The sequence below is a fragment of the Megascapheus bottae genome, chromosome 7 (assembly GCF_031878675.1).
Source record: "Megascapheus bottae isolate mThoBot1 chromosome 7, mThoBot2.hap1, whole genome shotgun sequence".
NCBI lineage: Eukaryota > Metazoa > Chordata > Mammalia > Rodentia > Geomyidae > Megascapheus > Megascapheus bottae.
The window spans coordinates 41,071,093-41,094,175 of record NC_143515.1 but is presented as its reverse complement, the minus strand read 5'-3'; positions in this window follow the sequence as shown (position 1 = coordinate 41,094,175).

Below are 23,083 nucleotides of genomic sequence, written 5' to 3'. Positions count from 1 at the left end.
TTTCTACTTCTCTTTCAAGTGCTATATTAGGCTAAGCAGGGATGTGGTGCCTTCTCACCAAGCTTAGCTCAGTGAGAAAGTGATTGACATGGAGGCAGATAAGTACAGTACCCTGTATGGGTGCTGTAATAGAAGAACACCAATAAAGAGGCAATTCATTCTGGTTGGGGACATCAGGGAAAAGCTAGCTCATTACTCTTCCATTTCAAGGTCGATCTTGGGCCTAACCATGTGGGAAAAGGTTCTCAGCACCCTTCTGAAGCTGGCTTACATGCACTCCCCCGTAATGAACAAAACATCTCCCTCTTGTTGCTTTGGGCACAGCATTAGTCACTGGGTTACATGATTGTCTACGCATATGCTTGTCTCTATTACTACTTTACAAGCTCTGTGAAGTCAGAAGTAGACTTTCATCTTTTGATACCTGGCCTAGACTCAGAGCTGGGTGATTACTGAATGGACAATGGGAAGAAAAGCCTTAATAACCACTCCCATAGCTTTCTGAATAGGGCCAGGATTTACCCAGCCTTTGTGTAAGGTATCCTCTGTGCAGGACTGAATTACATACCAGCCCAAGGTAAATAGGTCTGGAGGGCATAGCTTAAATGTTAGAGTGCCTGTCTAGCAAGCATAAGACCTTGAGCTTCCAGAAAGCCCTATTACTAGCAAAAATATATTAAAATTAAATAATAAATAATTTAAAGCAACCAAGAATCACTTTTTAGCTATCGGTGAGCTAAGAGCTGGGCACTAGTGGTTCATTCTTGTAATTCTCGTCTACTCAACAGGGTGAGATCTGAGGACGGAGATTCAAAGCCAGCTCAAGCAGAAAAGACTCCATCTTCATAATCACCAGCAAAAAGCAGGACAGGAGATGTGGCTCAAGTATTAGGACACAAGCCAAGGGAGAAAACCAAGCAAAAATGAGACACTTACCTTACCCCAGTTCAAACTCATGTGTACTGAAAAAAACCCATAAATAAATGAAAAGAACAGGCAATGAGCATGCAAAAATAAGTTAAAAGAGAGAATTTAAGAGGAAAGCAACGTGCTTGGAGAATAGTTGTGCTTTATGGCTTCACCAGTGATAGAAAGGGCTTCTGTTCTTAAAATCATGGGGAGCATTCTAAGCAAGATTCATACCTAGTTCTTATACCAATGTTAATGTTTAGGCTAATTGCTGCTCCTTCAATAATTGCTTAATGTGTTTCATTAGGGTTTAGTTACATTTATGGTTTGCTTATTTAAATCTTCAGGAAAAAAATGAGGCTCATATGATGACTTGTTTTTTTTAACAAGAGGCAGAGTTGTCTGGTATTATCTTCCTCCTCCTCCTCTCCCTCCCTATCTACCCCCTTCCCCTCCTTCTTTAGGGCACTACCGGGGCTTGAACTCAGGGCCCAGGCACTGTCCCTGAGCCTCTTTGTGCTCAAGGCTAGTGTTCTACCATTTGAGCCAAAGCGCTACTCCTGTATTTTTCTGAGTAGTTTATTGGAGATAGGAATTTCATGGACTGGGGCTGGGAGTTTGGCCTAGTGGTTAAAGCATGCTCGAAGACCCGGGTTCGATTCCTTGGTACCACATACATAGAAAAAAGCCAGAAGTGGTGCTGAGGCTCAAGTGTTAGAGCTCTAACCTTGAGAAAGTCCAAGGACAGTGTTCAGGCCCTGAGCTCCAGCCCAGGACTGGCAAAAAAAAAAAAAAAAAAGAATTTTATGGACCTTCTTGCTTAAGCTGGCTTCAAATCACAATCCTTAGATCTCAGAATCCTGACTAGCTAGGATTATAGGCGTGAGCCACCACTGCCCCGTTGGTATCTTATGTGACAAGAAACTGACTCAGTGAGATATTTAAACTACTCCTTGGCAGAGTAAAAATATAAAATCTACCCACTTGATATTAATAGTAAGGAAATAATACCATATGTGAGTATGTCACTCCATTTATTGCTTAAAAATAAACTATGAAAACATTTCTCAGACTGTAGATAAATTATATATTTGGGTATAATATCTTCAGATACGGTTCCACATCAAGATTCACTTTAATTTTTTTATTCTAAATTACCTGAAATGTAGTGTGTAATCTTCCATTGTTAACAGATAATCAAAGCTTTTTGAATCCTTCATACAATATATTTTATTCCCAGTGCTTTTCAAATGTTTATAAGAAAGCACCAGACTATGAATTACAGAGAAAGTCAAATCTCATGAAAGGAAGTTTTGTACTATATTAAGTGATATTTCAAGGCTGACATTAATAGTTTGCCTTCAAAATTACCCCATTGAAAATCCATTCTTTTTTAAAGTGCTATTTATATTCTAGCTTTCAGTGTGTGGCATTTCTTGTGTCAGCCTACCATATTGTCTGCTGTGCCAGGCAGCTGTTCAGTTTGCTGTCAAGTCCAGGGAGAAAGATCAGAAAGTCAAAACCCTTAGGATACCTCAGACCCGTTGAGTGAGATTTGTGTTTCTGAGTAGACGCAAATGTTCATTTTAGTGAATAATTTCCAGTTTTGGTAGTAACAATCTTACTCAGCTAAGGTATGTGTAAAGCATAAATCATGTCCCATTTTCTGGAAGAAAATTTACTTGTTATTTTGTCAGTCATGTGGCTTCCATTCAGGGCCTGAGTTCTATCCCTGAGCCTTTTTTTGTTCAAAGCTAGTGCTGTACTACTTTAAGCCCCAGCTCTACTTCTGGCTTTTTTGGCAGTTAATTGGAAATAAAGAGTTTCAAGGACTTTCCTGCCAAGGCAGGCTTTGAAGATCCTCAGATCTTCCCCTCCTGGGGTAGCTAGGATTACAGGAAGTCTTCAAAGATCTTCAGATCTCAGCCTCCTGAGTAACTAAGATTACAGGCATGAGCCATCAATGCCCAAGAAAGCTGATCTTTGTTATTGATTCCACTCTGGCTTTTGGTAGTTTATTGGAGATGAGTCTCACCAACTTTCCTGCTTGGGCTGGTTTTGAACTTTGATCCTCAGATTTCAACTTCCTGAGTAGCTAGGATTACAAGTGTGAGCCACTAGAATCTGACCATTGATAGTTTATTCCCTGTACCCTCTGGCTGGCCTTAAATTGTGGTTCTATGTCTTTTCACTTTGTCTTCAGTGAGTTGAAGTTTTGCATTGCTTGGTGATGTTCAGTTTTCATCCTTAATCACATCAACATTGCAAGAACATAATGTTCTAAAGGGATAGACTAGTATGAAAAGTGTAGTTACATGTAAAAAGTTCAAATAAATTTGAATTATTATATATATAATGTGTGTGTAGGTAAAAACTCTCCAAGACTATATTTGCTTTGGAAAATAGAAAAATCATAATTACTGCTCATAAATTTAGAGAAGTACTGTGTTCTGTTCTCCTCAGTCATTACCTTCCTCGCCTCCCCAAAGTCACTATTATCTTGTACAGCTTTTTTTTTTTTTTTTTTTTTTAAGCCTGGAGATTTTATTTGTTCTGTTTTTGTTGTTGTTGTTGTTTTTCCAGTTTTGGGGCTTGAATTCAGGGCCTGGGCACTATCCCTGATCTTCTTTTGCTCAAGGCTCGCACTCTACCACTTGAACTATAGCTCTACTTCCTGCTTTGCTCTGTTTTTGTGATTCTGAGGAATCCAGCCCAGGGCTTCATGCATGCTAGGCAAGCACTCTACCACTAAACCACATTCCCAACCCTTATTTATTCCTTTTTGTACTTACTTCTCTCAGCTAACCTTACATATGTGAAATTCATCCATATTGTTATAAAAGTAGCCCCGTTGTTTTCAGTGCTGCATTATGTTCTGCTGTTTGAATATACAATGAACTTTTATTATACAAATGAACTATGAAATTTGTGGGGCTTTTCAGTTCAGGTGATTGATAATATTTCATTTAAAATTTTCACATATTTTATTCACGAGTGCAGATGGACTCTAATTTTCCTTTCTTGTGATTTTTCCTGTTAGTTTTGGATATCAGGGCTGTAATGACCTCATAAAGTTCTTGCAAATGTTCTCTTTTTATTCTCTGAGGGAGTACAAAGTATTTGAAAGACTCTACTATAAAAACCATCTATGCCCGAAGTTTTCTTTTCTTTCTTTCTTTTTCTTTTTTTTTTTTTTGCCAGTCCTAGGCTTGGGCTGAGGGCCTGTCCTTGGGCTTTCTCAAGGCTAGAGCTCTATCACTTGAGCCACAGCACCACTTCTGTCTTTTTTCTATGTATGTGGTACTGAGGAATCAAACCTGGGTCTCTGTGCATGCTAGGCAAGCACTCTACCGCTAGACCAAACTCCCAGACCCTGAAGTTTTCTGTATAGGGAATGTATAGTTTAACTTTGTTTATGGATTTAGAACGATTCAGATTGTCTTTGTTGTTGTTATTGTTCTCCTCCTGGCTCATTGAACTCAGGGCCTGGGTGCTATCCCTGTAACTTTTTTACTCAAGCCAGAGCTCCACTGCTCCACTGCTGTTTTTTGGTCGTTTCTTGGAGATAAGAGTCTCACAGACTTTCCTGCCTGGGCTGGCTTTGGACTGAGATCGTCAGGCATCAGTCCCTTTTACTATTTTTAATTTGGATGGGATCTATATTGCTGTCTCATATTGCCTTCTTGATATGGTTCTTTTCTGTTTTCCTTTTTTTTTTTCCTTGATCAGTATTGACAAGAATTTAACAATTGTAGTGTTCTTTAAAATAATCTCTTTTGGGCCAGGAATTTGGCCTAATGGTAAGAGTGCTTGCCTAGCATGCACAAAGACCCAGGTTTGAATCCTTGGTACCACATATATAGAAAAAAGCTGAAAATGATGCTGTGGCTCCAGTGGTAGAGCTCTAGCCTTGGGAAAGCCCATAGACTGTGTTCAGGCCCTGAGTTCAAGGCCCAGGACTGGCAAGAAAAAAAATAACCTCTTTCTGTTGTCTCTTTTTGTTGTTAATTTCTATTATTATTTCCTTATTTTTATTTGTGTGGAAATAATTTTCTGTTTTGACTTTGAACATGACCTTTTAAGATGGGTATAGGGATCGTTGGTTTTTCAGGCTTTTTTTTTAAAGGTACTGGAATTGAACTCAAGGTCTCACACTTGCTACGCAGGTCCTCTACCACTTTAACCACACCTCTATCTATAGTGTTATTTTCAAGGCAGGCTCTGCTTATGCTCTCCATGTCTTAGGCTGCAGGCCTCCTTCTTGTGCTTCCTCACATTGCTGGGTTAATGGGTGAGTACCACTATACCTAGTCATTGATTGTGATGGAATCTTGCAAATTTTCTTTTGCCCAAACTGGCCTCACTCCAATCTAACCCCTGCCCAGCCTTCTCTCTATGTCTCCCCCACCCCATTAGGTATCTAGGATTACAAGGTTTAACCACTGCACCTGGCCTCCTGTGGGGTTTCATATAAGGCATCAGTGTTATAACTTTTGTTTTAAATTTGGTTTTTACTTCACCGCATATTTTAGTATGTAGTGTTTTCATTTTTGTTTTGTTAAAATGTGTTATAATTTCTGACATTATTGAGGTTGGTTTTTTTTAACCAGTGGATTATTAGGCATGTATTGGTTTTCCCTACAATGTTTGTTCTTTTGTAGTTGATTTCTGTCTTAATTGCATTATGGTTAGAGAATATACTCTGTATCATTTCATTGTTTTTTTTTTACTTTTTTTAATTAAGGAATTTATTAACATTGATTTTTACATCATATTTCAAATGATGTGTTTAACAAACAGGTATTCAAGAAGGGAATCTCTATATACAATCACTGGCACTTAGATTTTAGAACATAATCAAAATTAGGCTGAGGGTTTGTATGTCATAGATACATAATAATCTATGTAATAAAACATTATGTCTATAGAGTCATAAGCTTTTATGACTATGTAGTTGTGTTTATATTTCCAATACCATGTCCACAGCATTAGGTATGCAACTTTTGAGTCCTTGCTCTTGTACTGTTTGGATCTAATAGCCACATATTAAGGATACCATGTGCCTTTTTTTCTTTTTTTTTTTTAAAGAATTTATTAATATTGACTTTTACATCATATTTCAAATGACATATTTAACAAACAAGTATTCAAGAAGGGAATCTCTATATACAACCACTGGCACTTAGATTTTAGAACATAATTAAAATTAGGCTGAGGGTTTGTATGTAATATATACATATTAATCTACATAATAAAACATTATGTCTATATAGTCATAACTTTTTATGTCTGTGTAGTTGTGTTTATATTTCCAGGACCATGTTCATAGCATTGGGTATGCAAATATTGAGTCCTCGCTCTTGTACTGTTTGGATCTAATAGCCACATATTAAGGATACCATGCGCCTTTTGTTCCTTTGGTCTTGACTTGTCTCACTCAACATAATTCGCTCTAGATTCATCCACTTCCCTGCAAATGCCATTATTTTATCTTGTCTGTTGGCTATGTAGAATTCCATTGTGTATATATTTAACCACATTTTCTGTATCCATTCAACTGCAGTAGGGCATCTGGATTGTTTCCATCGCCTCGCTATTGTGAATAGTGCAGAGATGAGCATAGCTGAGCAAGTATCCTTATTATATCTTGGGTTATGATGTTCAAGATAGATGCCCAGGAGTGGTATGGCAGGATGGTAGGGAAGGTCAATTTTCAGTTCTTTAAGAAACCTCCACAGTGCCTTCCAGAGTGGCTGAACTAGTTTACAATCCCACCAGCAGTGCAGTAGGGTTCCTTTTTCTCCACAACCCTGCCAGCATCTGTCATTGTCTGAGTTCAAAATCTTGGCCATTCTTGTTGGGGTAAGATGGTATCTTAGGGTTGTTTTTATTTGCATTTCCTTTATGACCATGGATGATGAACATTTTCTCATATGTTTTTCTGCCATTTTAACCTCTTCTTTTGATGTCTCTCTTTAAGTTCCCATTCCATTGTTTTGATATTTGTTGAAACTTGTGTTATAGTTCAATATATGATCAATTTTGTTAATTATCTAGGTTTATTATAAATGAACATACTTAAGCAAGACACTGATAGCTACTCAGGAGATTGAGATCTGAGGATCAGAATTCAAAGCCAGCTCAGGCAGGAAGGTCCATGAGACTCTTATCTTCAATTAGCCAGCAAAAAGCAGGAAGTAGAGCTGTGACTCAAGGGTTAAGAGTGTTAGCCTTGAGCATTTTATATGTAGCATGTAACGTTTTTCAATGATTCTGACAAGTTTTGTTTTTGTTTTTAATTGGCTATTGGTTTTAATTGGCTAATAGATATCTGTAAATAAATATTAAATAATATATACTGGAGACAGAAAAAGTAGATACATGTGGAGTTAGTGCTAAGATGATAGTTTGGAAAATATTATTTGGTCTGTGAGTATATTTAGAAGTACAACTGTCGCCTAGCTGATAGGGCATGCTTACTGAGAACAAATCATGTCACCCTAACTTTCCTTTCTGCTTTGTCAGAATTAGCCATGTGGTGAAAGTAGTCATATTAGTCAGTCATTGAGGATTTCTTTCTGGATGAAAACTCCTCCCTACTCAGGGAAGCAGGCTGTCTTTTGCAATGAGGTGGCCCAGCCAAGGAGCCCTTTCCATGATTTAGAGTAGGACAGATCCTACAGACACTTTCAAAAGGAGAGTAAACAAATCCTGAATCAGAAGCGTGTACCATATAGGCAATAAAGAGACAAGAGAAGACTTTTCTACCACTGCTTTGTTCCTGCAAGGTATTTAGTGCCAGTACAAAATCCATCCTCTTACAAGAAACCTTATTTCTTAAGGTGGTTTGAATGAGCCTCTTCTTTACACTTAAAAGGGAAATGTATATCTTTGCTTTAGCAAAGCATTTCATTAAAATATGTAATACTTCATATTTTTGAGAAAATTTCACTTACCTGTGACTGTACACTAGTAAATTAGGAGTATATTAAGTGAAAATGCCCAAAGGATATGAATTACTGCAGTTTAGAAGGGCTTTTTCCCCCTAAATAAAAATTGTCCCTTTGACCTTATTCTATTCAACACTTTTATCAACACTTCCTTTTTTTTTTCTTTTCTTGTGGTTAGTTGGAGATAAAAATCTCAAAATGGGCCAGGAGCATGGCCTAGTAGTAGAGTGCTTGCCTCGCATGCAGAAAGCCCTGTATTCCTTGGTACCACATACACAGAAAAAGGTAAAAGTGGTGCTTGTCTCAAGTTGTAGAGCGCTAGCCTTGAGATAGCCCAAGGACAGTGCTCAGGCCCTGATTTCAAGCCCCAGAACAGAACTTTCCTCTCAAGAACTTTCCTGCCTGTGTTGGCTTTAAATTGTATTCCTTAGATCTTGAAAATCTTATCAATATCATGCATGTAGAAATTCAAAATGTATTAACTGAAACTAATTATAACACTGGTCCACTATGACTTAGAAAAGTTTAGTATGCACTGACTTTAAAGGTTATCTGGATTTTGTTACTTTCCTTTCAAATGCTCTTACATCATTTAGATGATGACCACCACCACCACCTCCGCCTCCTCCTCCTCCTCCTTCTTCCTCTTCTTCTGGCTTGAACTCTGGGCCTGGGCACTGTCCCTAAGCTCTTCACCTCAAGGCTAGTGATCTATCACTTTGAGCCGTAGCACCACTTCCAGTTTTCTGTCCCGATAAGAATCTCATAGACTTTCATTCCCTGGGCTGGCTTTGAACCTCAATCCTCAGATCTCAGCCTCCTGAGTAGCTAGGGTTACAGACATGAGCCACCAGCACCCAGCAAAACACTATAAAGCTTTTTTCAAATTATTAACTATTATTTCAATTGCATTATTATACAATGTTAGTTCTGAAACAATATGCTATACACAGGTAATGAGAATTTCTCCCTCTTTTCCTGCTTTTAAGATTTCTGTGAACGATCTTCCTTCCTTCCTTCCTTCTCTTCTTTCTTTTCTTTCTTTTCTTTCTTTCTTTCTTTTCTTTCTTTCTTTCTTTCTTTCCTTCTTTCTTTCTTTCTTTCTTTCTTTCTTGCTTGCTTGCTTGCTTGTTTCTGGTGTGTGTGTGTGTGTGTGTGTGTGTGCGCACGTGTGGTTAGAAATGAGGGCCTAGGCACTGTCCCTAAGCTTCTTTTGCTGAAGGTTAGTGCTTTACCAGTTAAGCCACAGATTCATTTCTGGCTTTTTTGATGGTTTATCGTAGGTAAGTGTCTCACAGACTTTCCTGTCAAGGCTTGTTTCAAATTGTGATCTTTAGATCTCAGCCTCCTGAGTAGCTAGGATTAGAGGCATGAGCCAGCTGAAGGTTTTCATTTTTAAGAAGTCTAGCCATCATTTTATTGCATTTGCCTTTCATATTTGAAGATATTTTCAAGTGGTGTAACTATATCTTTTATCTTAGCTAAGTAATACATAATGTAAATATGTAAAAGTCTGGCTTATAGGTTCAGACTACCAATTAGTAGCCTGTGAATGAGGCAGTTATGATGTTGCCAGCAAACTGTGCACTGGCTGCCAAAAAACCACTCAGATGTTAGGTTTTGTTGACAGAGGTTAAGGTCCAGAGCCAGAGAGCCAGCAGTTCTGGTCTACTGACAAAAGGATTGAGTCTTACAGAATGTTTAATTTAGATACACTTGAGGTCATTCACTTTGTTCACTAATATTTGACCAATTGTCAGGGAGAGTTTGTGTGGTAAAAATAATCCCCCACCTTCAAGACAGGGCAGGCACATTTTCATAGCAAAATTGAAACACATATAGCTTCAACAGTTTTTACTTAGGCTTCTAAGATAGCTTCAGAGATTGTCTAACACAAATCTCACAGGCATTACATACTTCTCAGAAAAACCTCTATGCTTCTCATAACGTCAACTCAATTTTCAAAATGTATAGTGCAGGCATAACAAATTTTCATGAAGTAGGGAATTGCAAATATAGAACTTAACACTAGAAACAATTGTGTTAAAAATAACAAAGACCGCAGGCACTGGTGACTCACATTTGTAATTGCTACTCAGGAGGCTGAGATCTGAGGACTGCAGTTCAAAGCTAATTCAGGCAAGAAAGTTCACGAGACTTTTATCTCTATTTAACCACCAGAAAACTAGAAGTGTAACTGTGGGTTAAGTGGTAGAAGGCTAGCCCTGAGCACAAAATTTCAGGGACAGAGTCCCTGTTAACCTGAAGTTTTTCATTAAAGACAGAGGAACTATGTAGGGGGTTGCTGTAGAAACAGAAAAACACGTATTACTTGTCAACCCATTATGTATCTATACTGAGCCATGCACTAGCTCATTCAATCTTGGCAACCCAATGAAGAATGTTTTATTTCATTTCCACTTAACAAATCAAGCAGAAGGGTCACACAGAAAACCTGAGTTCAGGCTCATGCTGTTTCCAAGGCTTTTATTCTTACCTGGTAAACCAAATTGTTCAAAATCATTATCTCTCTCTTCCTCTTGTTTATTTCTGTTGACAGTAATTTTTTTTTGCTCTTGAGCAAAAAATTACTCCTTGAAATAATTTCAGGCAAGCTAATTGTTCTAGCTTCTGCAACCTTCAAGACTTCTTCAAACCCCATGGTTATATAATTGTTTGGGAGAAAGGGATTTAATATATAAATACAAATTTTGTTGACAATACTAGGTGAGCCTTAGTTCAGAATCCAATCTTTAAGTTAAGAATAAAATTATTGAAAACCTACCCATCACTTCTAAATTAGAAAATGGTAGGATTCACATAACTACCAAGATACAAACAATGGCTTCAATCCCGTTATAGATGTTCTTGGGCCTCTGGCAATAAGACTAAGTCTATAAATACCAAATGTAGTATGTCTTACCAAATCAAATATCAGCTGTTTCAAAGCATCAAGTTTTGGATTTCTTTGTTCTTTTAAGCAAAGCCAGAAGCTGGTGTTGGGCTCCATTTATATCATATTTTATTAAAATGGTTTTGTTTAGCAGTTTTAAATGTTATATCATGGAGTTGTTTCATGACAGTAACAGAACATATTTAAAATTTGCAGTTAGATGTGTATGAATTTCTAATATAAAACTAGATTATATAATACATAGAAGTAATGTGTGTGCAAGAGATAAGTACAGAGATTGGCTACACGCCATTGTTATTAAGCAGGCAAGGCATACACACTGAGAGTTTTAACAAATTATAAATGCCAGGAAGAAAATAATATGGCTGTGTTTGAAAAGATCATGCTATTTACTTGACAGACTCTGCCAGGGCAAAGTTACAGCTGTGGCCCTGCTTTCAGATCATTTAAACAGGCTTTTCTTTATGTCACTGGCACTTGGGTCATATCCACAGGGCTTTGCCATCAGTAAACAGTAATTATTTTGTGTGAGAAGATAGCCTACAAGCAGCTCCAGTGTTAACACCACCACCACAAATGAATCAACACAAACACGTATTAGCTCGGATCTTTCTTATTTTGTCTTTCAGTCTACCAACATCACCAGACTTGTTAAAAGAAACAGGAGAAAATACTACAGAATTACAGGGCTGAATGCTCTACATATATGTGTTTGCACATGTGTCAACTTGAAACTTCACTTTTAATGTGTTTTAGTGACCTTTGCTGTTAATATCCCCATCTTTTTGTATTTGAACACTTTTATATTAATATTTCTTATATTTTATTATCTCTATGTTCATTTACCATAGGAAACAGAGTAGCATGAAGAGTCAGAGTTTGGTTTTAATCATCCTTAACTTACCGACTTACATTGCTTCACTGAGACTCAATTTGTTCAGTTATAATAGTATCTACTCAACTGTTGTTTATTGTACTGATGAAAGGAAATGATAGACAAGGATTTTCTGTAAATTGTTAAGCAACCATACCTGAGTCAATTCCAAAGGTCTACATCTTCTAGTTTGATCTTTGGTAGAAACTCAAAAGATGGGCAAGCTATCTTTCAAGTACAGTTAGCTTTTACAATCATGGATTCCATATCCATAGATTCAACCTATTATGGGTTAAAATATTCAGAAAAGAGCTTTGATCAAACATATGCAAACATTTTTTCTATTCTTTATCACACAGAACAGCAATTTACATAGAATTTATGGTGCGTTAGGTATTGTCATCTGAAGATGACTTAAAGGTGTGTAGAATGGGTGTAGGTTATGTATTCTTTTATACAGGGCCCTTGGGCATCCTTAGGTTTTTATAGCTTCTGGGGTGGGTAAAGGTATATCCTGTGAATATTAATGGATGACTACAACAAACAGTGGAAATAAGTATGAAAATGAATCTTTGTGGAATCAAGGAAGATGGTTCATTTAGTTCTGTTCTATTTTTCCTTGTTTTAGCTTTTATATATATATATTTTTATTGTAATTAATAAAAGGGTTACATGATATTTGCCAGATAGTCGGTGCATTAATTCACATATATTGATACCCTTTCACATCCTTGTTTTAGCTTTTATGGGTCATTGAGTCCACCAGCTATTAATACTGTAGCAAAACATACCTGAGAGAATGACTTAAAGGGTAAAATGATTAATTTTGGCTCATGGTTTCAGACCATTACTGTCAACAAGGTATAATGGCATCGAATAGCCCACATCATGTTAGCCAGGAAGCAGAGCTAGAGGGAATTCTTGGGCTTCCTGGCTTTATTCCTTTTCTCCCTTTATTCTATGTAGGCCCCAAGCCTATAGGATGGTACTCCCCACATTCAGAGCACATCTTCCCCCTCCTGCTTCATTAATCCTCTTTGGTAAAGCTATTAAGGACACACCTAGAGGTGTACATTACTAATCCCTTGGGTACATTTCCATCCAATTACGTTAAAAATCAATATTAACCATCATGATATTTATTTTAGTGAAAAGAAATCATAACTACTGTCCTGCAAAAGACAAGAAAAATGTAACAAATATACTTGATTATAATTTTATGTGATGCAAGAGTATTCTTATGGAAGGCTCCAAGACACATACAAATCTGTTATTATGCTTAGATTCAATTCTATGTGGATAGCTGTGTAGAAATATAATTGGACAAAAAAAGGTATGAGCTAATACTAATTAGAGTGGAGAAATCCAGAAAGGCCTGTCTGTTTAGATTCTTCTTGTCTTCAGATGTTTCTTTGCAGCATTCCTTCCTCCTGGGTTTAGGGCTAGACCCCTTCTGAAATGAGACCTTATGATATACTATTGGACAAATAGATTAGAATTTCTTTATGGCCATCTCTAACAGACGGTAGGGAAGATGGGCTTTATGATTTGCTTTGGAAAAGAGAAACTCTAGTTTCCTGGTTTGCCTTGGAAAGAAGATTCGAAAACAAGAGACAGGACAGGAAAAGAAAGAGAGAAAGAGGGGAGGAGAGAGAGAGCGCAAGAGAGCTTTTTCAGACCTACTTCTGAAGCCATCCCTTTGAAGCCCCAATGATAGTTGAAAGAAGATGCATGTCTTTGTAATTGGGATTTGGTTCACATTTAATGAAATGAATAACTATAATTAACCAATGTGTGTACTTCGCACTCCATTTCTGTTAATCTTTGGAACTTTAAGGGGTGGCTTGGTGATGATTTTGAGGTTTCCTTTCTCACAGCCTATTTGGCACTTTGGTCCTACAGGAATAGGTAGAGTAGCAAAACATAGATTGAATTTCTAAAGCGTTTTCTTGCCTGAAATCTTCTGGGAAGTCACATAAGACAATGGCTGGGTTGGGGAGCAAGCAGTGGAAAAATGACCTCTTGACTTTTTTTTTTAATGTGACTAGAATTTCAAATTGTTTTGTTTATAGCAAGTTAGTTGGGCTTTTTGTTCTCTCTCTCTCTCTCTCTCTTTTTTTCTTTTTGCCAGTCCTGGGGCTTGAACTCAGGGCCTGAGCATTGTCCTTGGGCTTTCTCAAGGCTAGTACTCTACTCCTTGAGCCACAGCACCGCTTTTGGCTTTTTCTATGTATGTAGTATCAAGGAATCAAACCCAAGGCTTCATGCATGCTAGGCAAGCACTCTCTACCACTAGGCCAAACTCCTGGCCTCTTTTGTTTTTTTGTTTTTTCTGTTTTTATCTTTATTTTTTTTATTGTAATTAATAGAAGGGTTACATGATCTTTGCCAGATAGAAGGTGCATTAATTTTGTTTTTAAATAAAAGAAACACTGACTACTTGAAAGCTTTGGGGAGGGAAACTGGGATGAAAGACTTTCAGATTTGAATGCCATGATGCTGATCTGTGCTTACAGGTGTCTGACAAAAGTTTTCAAATCTGAAACAGTGAGGGATATCGTTCCTAGAGTGGCTGTGTGGGCAAGGATGGGCAGGGGTGAGGAGGAGGCTAGGGGAAGAAGGGCTGCCTTCCTATTAAGAGAATGAACCATGCCCTGTGTTTCTTTTTTGTGATGACCAAAAATGCCTCTTTAATTCTATAATTTTTAGGGAAAAAGGAAAACATTTCATTCTAGATCTGTATGAGAAAAGCATTAGTGTGGCTTGGTTCGTATGTCTGTATGTATTTTACAAGTTTACAAAGATTTCTTCTGTTTGCATTAGGTTTTACCGTTTTTTAAGGCACCTGATGCTCTTACTCCTCACAATAAACACTGACAGGAGGGTGCAGATGGCTCCTTAGTCACACTGGCTTCACTTGACATCCCTGCTTTTATGACCCTCTCCGTTTGCCAAATCTCACCCTAGTGACGGCCTGACTTTTATCATAGGTGACAGAAAAATCTGTGGGTGCTTAGCATGAAGTGGGGGAGATTTTTGCTTCTGTGGTTATAGGCATAGATGAATCAAATCCATATGCATCTGATTTAGCTAACACTCCTGGAAAGACATCGTTCTTCCCTATGAGAGAAGAGTTGTCCCAGGACAATAAAGGAAGGCTTTATTTCCAGCAAGGCCTAGGTTCATCACTTTATTTATTTACTTAAAACTTTCTCATTTTGAAACGATAGTTAGCCAGACATGACCTGTTCAGGAAAGAATCCAGGCAACCAATAGAATTATGTCAAATAATTTTCCCTCAAAATATTCAAAAGGAGGAAGAGGAGAAATGATACTTAAGAATAATGCTGTCAACAGGTAGTTAAATGAAATTAGTAGTAGAAATGGAAGAAGATGAGGATGAGCTAGAGAAAGAGGAAAGACAAAACACTGAAACAAAGGAAACCCTGAATATTCCACGGAAGTTTCAGCTCCTGAATCTGCAATGTTAGACAACTGTCTCTCATTTTTATCATAGTTTGAAAGTCCTTATATCACTGAACATATGTTTGCTCCAGGGAGATGTACCAGAAAAATAAAATACCTCTTATTGGAACTTCTTTGGATTTGATATTTTCAAAAACCTCAGCTAGTTGAGGGGAAAAAAGAATCCTTTAAAAGGATCACTTGGAACAGAGTCCTTTTCATTACAAACTCAGAGAATCATTGTAAAAGCATGTGTTTATTGGTCATTATTGATTTTGATATTTGATGGTATATAATGGGGCTCTAGGAATATTATCTTCATTCATAACCTTAGAGATAATAAAGGCTAACGTTATTGAGGCTCAACTTGCAACGAATATCCAGGAATGGATTAAATGATAAATACCTTTCATGTTAGTGATGGATAGAGAACAAACCAGAAAAATTATGTGCTTGTTGTTCTAAAAAAAGGCAGAATCTTGGATATTTCTTTTCCCTTCCTGACTTGAAAAATATGTTTTTCATAGACCATGGAACAAATATCCAGATAACATCTAAAGGATTCTAATCTTCAAGCGTATTCCTTAATGGATACATAACATATGTTATCAATGTTTAAATGCAATCAAAGTCTTCAGATAAAGGCTATTAAGTGCAAGACTATCTTGTGCTTTGGAAGTATCCACCTATATCATTTTTCAAAATAAGGCAAGGAGTCATTGGATTATTTCAATGGAAGACCAATCTAAAATCCAACCATTTCTGCCTTCTTCATGCAGGAACTCATATTCATCTTTATCCCTCCTTTCCTTCCTTCCTTCCTTCCTTCCTTCCTTCCTTCCTTCCTTCCTTCCTTCCTTCCTTCCTTCCTTTTTCTTTCTTTCTTTCTTTCTTTCTTTCTTTCTTTCTTTCTTTCTTTCTTTCTTTCTTTCTTTCTTTGTCTGAGAATAGGACTTGAAATGCACCTTTGCACTTTGACTAACACTCTACCAGTCTCATGAGCCATGCCTCCAACCCTCATTATTCCTCTCTCTCCCTTTGCTTTTAACCTCTTCCTCAGTTTCTCTGCTTCTTGTGAACCTAACAAGTCAGAAGGCGTCCAATATCTGTGTCCATCTGTGTCTGCCTTTCTCTTTCTGTTACACATACTTCATTCACCTAGACTTCTCCTCTTTCTTTCTCTCTAAAGCCTATATTTCAAAAGTTTTATTCCCTTTCCATGAACCGATTAAACAATCTACTGAAACCTAGTCTCAACCATATCATTCTTTTAAAGTCTTTTTCTCAAATGGCCAATGTCTGCTGATATTTCAACATCTTTTCTGTTATTTTATTTTGGCTTCTCAGTAACAACTGGTATTACCAGTGACTGTCTCTGTCTCTGTCTCTGTCTCTGTCTCTCTCTCTCTCAATCTCTCTCTTGCTGGCTAATTCCTAAGTATCTTTTACTAGCTGAAAAAAATTTTTGAAAAAAGACAACACTAGGTAGAAACATTTACAGGGGCAGCTATAAAATATCCACAATACTAAGGTCACTTTGCTTCCCCCACAAAGAAATCTTGGTCATCTTTGGTTGCTTCTCCAGAATCTTTTCTTTTTTTGCCAATCCTAGGGCTTAAGTTCAGGGCCTGAGCACTGTCCTTGGGCTTTCTCAAGGCCTAGTGTTCAAACACTTGAGCCACAGCAACACTTCTGGCTTTTTCTCTGTATGTGATACTGAGGAATCGAACCCGGTTCTTCATGCATATTAGGCAAGCACTCTCACCACTAGGCCAAACTCCGAACCCCAGAACCTTTCTTGTAGAAAGGTTCCTTTGTCTTCCAACAAATTTCCTGCAGTTCTAGCTACTCCTTGTTCCCTTCCCTGATCTCTGGAAAAGGACACAGTTCATCCAGACTTCAGGGAGATCTTGCTCTGACTCTAATAAGAAAGAATACACTTACACCAACTTTTAAATCTGCTTTTTGAAAGGTTTTTGAATGAAATACAGGCTTTTCTTTGCATTAAAGTTTCCAGCTAGGCTTCTGAACCTCAGTAAACTATAGGTGACATTGGCAGAACTCACCAGTGACTAAGGGGACATTGGAAGCTCCAAGAAGCAACCTGAAGGAGAGTTCAGGCTACGTCTGCAGAGTGGGGATTAAATGAGGAACTCAGTGTTTATACTTGGGGCTGGCATTGGATGAAGACATGAGTGAGACATGAGTGGCTTCCTTTGACTCTAGAGGACTAATGTCACACAAACATAAATACTATAGAGATAGTTGTGATACTGTGCTGTAGGGGAATGATCACAGGATAAAATAAGTCTGTACATAATCAGTACTGATGGATTAAAAATACTTTCTATCCATATTGGTTGCATCTGTGTATATGGAACCTATTGGATAACTTGACTACGTTTGTTCATTGTCCAATCAGGGAAGATAAGAGTTCTTCGTATAGTTTAGGTAGCATCTAGTTAGGCTCTTTATTGAAGGAATGGCTTCTGGCCCAATCAGATTTTTCACTGTGGAAGAAAAGTAACAATGTTATTAATACTTCCAATGAATCTTTGAGGTTTCTATGTAAACACTGCAGATCTATGTCACTTACTGTATGTGACACTGGGAGAGACATCATGCTGCCGCCACATCTACCATACTTTTTTGGGATTCTCTTTCAGAGGTGGTTCTGGGCTTTACTGATAACCACTAATTCTCTTCTAACTCAGCGTGTGTATGAATGTGCCAACTGTCATTTGTTTCCTGGTCACATTTAAATTTTCTAATAAGGATTTTATAGCAAAAACAAAACATAGGAAAACATCTTTTAATTTTGTCTTAAGCTCATTAGTTCATAATCACCGTATTTCTGGGATGTGATCTCATTCACTACTGTTTCTCTGCCTTCCAAACACTGCCAGCAGAAGGGAGAATAATATATAGTGCTGAGATTTTATGTCATATATCACCTACGAATAACAAGTGTTTATATTAAAAGATACTAGTCCCTCTGACTGAGAACCAGCTGCAAAGGGCCATGATCTCAAAGAAAGAGGCAGACAGAACCAGGGTTGCAGTGAGACAAATGGATCCCAGCACTGGATAAAGGTATGCCATGCTGACCAGAATATTCGTGATCTTCTTCAAAAAACAAATAAGTTCAAGTGTCAGTTAAAAAACAGCTAGCATTCAGTGCTAGCACATCATACTCAGATGACTGTCTTAACAGTTTTGTTTGTCATGCTTGAGAGGTAAGCTGGGGTCAGATGGTGGACAGTATGATGGCTGCAATCAAGATGGATGTCATCATGTCAAGCTGGAGAACTAAAGTTTTATTCCTTTTTATCCATGCATGTATGTTCATTTATTTTACTTTTACTTTATTTCTATTTCATTGCTATTAGAAAAACAGCAACTTCTTACCTCATTGGTAGACTTTTTTTTTTTTTTTTGCCAGTCCTGAGCTTAAGCTCCGGGCCTGAGCACTGTCCTTGGAGTTTGTCAAGGCTAGGGCTCTACCACTTGAGCCTCAGCACCACTTCCAGCTTTTTTTCTATGTATGTGGTACTGAGGAATCGAACCTGGGTCTTCGTACATGCTAGGCAATCACTCTACCTCTAGGCCAACTCCCAGCCCCTGGTAGACTTGTATTTAAGTAAAAACATTTAAGACTAATTTCTCAAAGAATATTATTTTAAGGGCATTGATAGTATTTTTTTGTCATCACATATTACAAATATTTAAAAAATTTTAAATTTCCATTGTAGTTTCTTCTTTGTCCTATAGATTATTCATGTGGACTTTTGTAGGTATCCTTCTGATGTTTGTTTCTTGGTTGTAGTTGTACTGTGATCAGAAACTGGAATCTGCATGGTTTAACTTTCTTTACAATGGTTAAGATTTGTTTTGTAACCCAGCATGTGGTCAATTTTCAAAAATACTTCTTGATTGAAAAGAATGTGTGTTCTGAAGTTATTAGGTAGGTATGGTGTGTTATATTTTATTCAAGACAATCAGTTTGGTAATTATGTTCTAATTGTCTATCTTCTCACTGATTTTATCAACTTTGTCTAGGTACTGATGAGTTTAGAGAGCCAAACCTTTTACCTTTTTGAAATGATTCTCTTTATCTCTCATAAAGCTTTTTGCCTTATAGATTATCTCATCAATATGTACATAACACCAGTTTCTTTCCATAGTCTACATAATATAATTCATTCATGTTATTCTCATTTATTTAAAATCCTTTCATTTTAAATGTAAGTAAAAACAATAGATCTCATTTCTTTAAAAAGAGATATAGTACCTGTAATTGTCAGGTGCTGGTGTCTCACACCTGTAATCTTAGCTACTTAGAAGTCTGAAATCACAGGATCCCATTTGGAAGCCAGCCTGGACAGGAAAGTCTGTGATAATCTTATCTCCAATAAACTACCCCCCCAAAAAAAACACACCCCAAATCAAACAAGCAAAAAACAGTAGAGCTGCACTCAATTGATAGAGCACCATCCTTGAGCAAAAGAGCTCAGGGACAGCACCAAGGGCCTGAGTTCAAGTCCCAATCAGGATAAGGGTGCTTCATATAGTCTAGATAGGATCTAGTCAGCCCAAGGACAATGCCCAGACCCTGAGTTCAAGGCCCAAGATTGACAAAAAACATAAAAAAAGAAGTTGTTTTCATGATTTCCCTTTCTGTTTCCATCTTGCTGGCATACAGAAAGGCTACTGATTTTTGTGGGTTAATTTTGTAACCTAGTACTTTGCCAAAGTGGTTGATCAGCTTTAGGAGCTTGTGGGTGGATTTTTAGATTCTTTAGGTATAAGATCATGTCATCTGCAAATAGGGATAATTTGATTCTTATTTTACCTTTCTGAATCTCATTTATGTCTGTTTCTTGCCTTATTGCTTATGGATAAGAATTTCAGCACTGTATTGAAGAGAAATGGAGAGAGTGGACATCCATGCCTTGTTCTTGATTTTAGGGGAAACGGTTTTAGTATTTCAGTATGGTATTGGCTGTTGGTTTGTCATATATAGCAAGCCTTCATTGTTTTGAGGAATATTCATTCTATTCCTAGCTTCTTCAAAGCCTTTTTTTTTTAAACATGAATGGATGTTTTATGTTGTCAAAGGCTTTTTCTGCATCTATTGAGATGATCATGTGGTTCTTGTCTTTGTTGATAAGGTGAATTACATTTATTGATTTGTTTTTTTTTTTCAACAAATGAACATCTTTAATATTAATAATTTTAGCACCATTTTCCCTAACTGGTATAATATCATTACATAGACAGGACTCTAGCAGAATATTAAACCAGCCTTGTGTCTGTGGGATGAAGCCTACTTGGTCATAATGTATGATTTTTTTTTAATTTTGCTTCTGGATTCTGTTGGCTAATAATATTTTATGAATAGCTTTTCATCTGTGTTTATCAGAGAAATTGGTCTGTACTTCTCTTTTTTAAAAAAGGTGTTGGATTCTAATCTGGGTTGTGGATGAGTGTGATATTGGCTTCATAGAATGAGTTTGGAATTTCTCCCTCTGTTTCTATTTCACAGGAACACTTGAGGAGTATTGGTATTAGTTCATCTTGAAAAGTCTTATAGAATTCAGTGGTGAATCCATTAGGGACTGGGCTTTTCCTTGTTGGAAGACTTCCTTTTTTTTTTTTTTCTTTGCCAGTCCTGGGCTTGAGCTCAGGGCCTGAGCACTGTCCTTGAACTTTCTCAAGGCTAGAGTTCTACACTTGAGCCTCAGCACCATTTCCGGCTTTTTTCTACATATGTTGTACCTAGGAATCGAACCTAGGTCTCTGTGCATGCTAGGCAAACACTCTACCACTAGGCCAAACTCCTGACCTATTGTTGGAAGACTTCTAATTACTTCCTCAATCTTGTTATCCTATTTAACTGGTTTATCTTCTTGGTATAGCTTAGGCAATTTGTATGTCTCTAGAAATTTATCTATTACTGCTAGTTTTACTTCTGTTTTGAGTATAGTTTTTTTTTTTTTTTTTTGGTCGGTCATGGAACTTGAACTCTGGGCCTGGTCTCTGTCCCTGAGCTCTTCAGCTCAAGGCTACCATCCTATCCCTTGAGCCACAGCACCGCATCCAGTTTTCTGGTGGTTAATTGGAGATAACAGTCTCATGAACTTAATCAGACATGATGGCTCACACCTGTAATCCTAGCTACTCAGGAGGCTGAGATCTGAGGATCATGGTTCAAGACCATCCCGGGCACTGGGGCACTAAAATCCATGAGACTCTTATTTCCAATTAACCACCAGAAAACCAGAAGTGGAGCTGTGACTCAAGGGGTAAGACTGCAGCCTTTAGCTGAAGAGCTACAGGGCAATGCCCAGGCCCAGAGTTCAAGTCCCACAACTGACAAAAAGAAAAAAAAACAGTCTCGGGGCCGGGAGTTTGGCCTAGTGGTTAAAGTGCTTGCCCAGCATGCATGAAGACCCGGGTTCGATTCCTCGGTACCACATACATAGAAAAAAGCCGGAAGTGGTGCTGAGGCTCAAGTGGTAGAGCTCTATCCTTGAGAAAGTCCAAGGACAGTGCTCAGGCCCTGAGCTCAAGCCCAGGACTGGCAAAAAAAAAAAAAAAAAAGAAAAAAGAAAAAAAAAACAGTCTCATGGGCTTTAGTGTCCTGGCTTTGAACTGGGATCCTCAGATCTCAGCCTGCTGAGTAGCTAGGATTACAGGTGTGAGCCATTGTGCCTGGCTTATGTATAGGTTTTGAATGCAGACCTTTATAATCATTTTGGATTTCTTGGATTTTGTTGCAGTGTTTCTGGTGGCATCTCTAATATCATTGATTTGAATTTTGTCTCTTTTTTTCTTAATGGTCTGTCAATTTTATCAATTTTTTTTAAAAACAGGCTTTTTAGAAAATTGATTTTATGTGTAGTGTTTTTTAGTCTCTATTTCATTAATTTCTGCCCTAATCTTTGCTGTCTCTCTCTGTCTAGTAGTTTGGGATTTTGTTTGTTCCTGGTTTTCTAGCAGTTTCAGTTGCATCATAAGGTTATTCTTCAGTTTATGTGTGTGCTTAGAGCTCTAGACTTTCCCCTCAGCACTGTTCTTTCTCTATCCCAGAGGTTCTGTTGTGATGTGTTTTCATTTTCATTGACTTAGAAGAATTTCTAATTTCTTCTGTGACCCAGGTTTTATTCAGTAGTGTGTTACTCAGTCTCCATGTGTTTGAGTGTTTTCTGAAATATGTTTTGTGGTAGAGAACTAGTTGGATTCCAGTGTGGTCCAACAGGATGCAAGGAGTTGTTATCTCAGTTCTCTTGTATTTGCCTTGATTCCTTGTGTATCCATTGATATGATTAATTTTGGAGAATGTTCCATGGGCTGCTGAGAAAAATGTGAATTATGTCATTGTTGGGTGGAATACTCTGTAGATATTTGTTAAATCCATTTGGGTTATGGTGTCATTTAATTCAGAGGCTTCTTTGCTCATCTTCTATTTGGTTGGCCTGTTCCTTGGTGAGAGTGCAGTATAAAAATCTCCTGCTATTTTTGTGTTGGGGGGGTGTCTATCATTTTCTCTAAGTCCAAACGTGTTTGTAATGTATTTAGGTGTTCCATTGTTTGGTGCAGACATATTGACCACTGTCATGGATCATTTCCTTTAGTAATATATAATGATCTTCTTTGTCTCTTTGTATTTTTAATCATTGTGAGGTGGATCTTTTGAACACAACAAATAGATGGGCCTTGGTTTATTTATTTATTCTTTTTTTTTTTGCTAGTTGTAGTACCAAGGAATCAAACCCAGGTCTTCATGCATGCTAGGCAAGCACTCTTACCACTAGGCCAAATTCCCAGCCCAGGGGTCTTGTTTTTTAATCCAGTTTACTGCTCTATTTTTCTTGATTGGAGAATTGAGTCTGCTAATGTTTAAGGTTATTATGGAGAGATTTGGCATATTTCCTGCCATTTTCTTGATTTCTTGTATTTTGCTTCTTT